At 29.9% G+C, this 1,295-nt stretch overlaps 1 pseudogene; it reads right to left on the bottom strand.

The window, feature by feature from the left end:
* Nucleotides 1-530: 530 nt before the first annotated feature.
* LOC145029777 (major pollen allergen Ole e 10 pseudogene) lies at nucleotides 531-1,079 on the bottom strand (annotated as a pseudogene).
* Nucleotides 1,080-1,295: the final 216 nt, after the last annotated feature.

Genomic DNA, 1,295 nt, shown 5'->3' with positions numbered 1-1,295 from the left:
TGGAGGTTGATTACAGACGCTATTCTAATCATATGATACATGGATATTTTAGTCAGATGCATAATTGGGAGACATTCAATCTGTATATTCTTAAATTTCACACTCGAATCATAAATAGTGTGGACTGTAATTGGATCTTTATCATCAGGAGTTGTTATGTGATTTTTTGAGTAAAGGATGTTTTGGTTAAACCTAAAAAATACCTGGTAGAATAGATGGATAATATATTGCATATGACAAGCATCGAAGCATAAATTTTTTTAACATAATGAATATCCAAAACGATTGATCAATAATCCCTTATTTTCTATACTATTAATAAATCCATACCCTGCAAAACGGGGTTCCTCATCTAGTTCTCAAATTAAACACAACATGATGAGTCAAAAATCAAATTGAAACCGAAGGAAAATTTCACTTTCATTGATTAAATTATCTTAATACATTCTTTCTACTCAAAATTAAAACCATATTCTTCATCTCAACATTGCATTTATTGACCATTATAAGTATTCAATGCCTTTTACCTTTCATGGATAGACACATGTCCCGTAAGCTACAATAAAAAAAAACAATATTAGTTTCAATCTATGAAAATACACGTTCAATCACAAGTCTTATATTTATCATATTATTTGATGTACGTAAAAAAAATTATGATGACAAAGCAACTTACAAGGATCTGTCAAAAAGAAAAAAGCATAACTTCCATCACATTCGCCATTAGTTCGATAGTTCATATTAATAGCATAGGATGCATGTTTTCGCACAGTATCAGGATCAAAGCATGAAGCCCCTGGTTGGATCTCCCCACAGTCGATTTGTCCACAAAGGTAGTCAAGAACTTGTTGCAATTGTGGTTCTGAAGCTTCGGGTTGAGCAAGACACCATGTTTTTCCCTATCCAATTATCATAACAATTAAACTTCCACTAAGATCAACAATTTGATGTATTGTTTGGAATCTATAAATGTACAAATGATAGAGCTTTTCAAGATATCTTACATGTACGTAACTGGAGCACATGATGAAGTAGAAGAAGAAACCAAGATAGCATAATGAAAAGGTTAGTTTTGCCATGATTTTATAATATGTCTTGTGAATGTTCATTTGATTATATACTGTATACGATTTGTGACGGTTTGATAACTTTGATATATTGGAAACATAAGAATATAACATTTGCAATTAATTGAATATATTATATAAATATTTTGTAAGATTACAAAGCCAAAGTACAATAAATGAACAATGTATTTAAATGGTTATTTACTTATTTAAATTTACTAATTGTGA

The sequence above is a fragment of the Lactuca saligna genome, chromosome 2, assembly GCF_052625555.1.
Source record: "Lactuca saligna cultivar CGN05327 chromosome 2, ASM5262555v1, whole genome shotgun sequence".
Taxonomy (NCBI): Eukaryota; Viridiplantae; Streptophyta; class Magnoliopsida; order Asterales; family Asteraceae; genus Lactuca; species Lactuca saligna.
The sequence above is the reverse complement of the archived record's forward strand: the minus strand, read 5'-3'. Positions and strand labels throughout refer to the sequence as shown.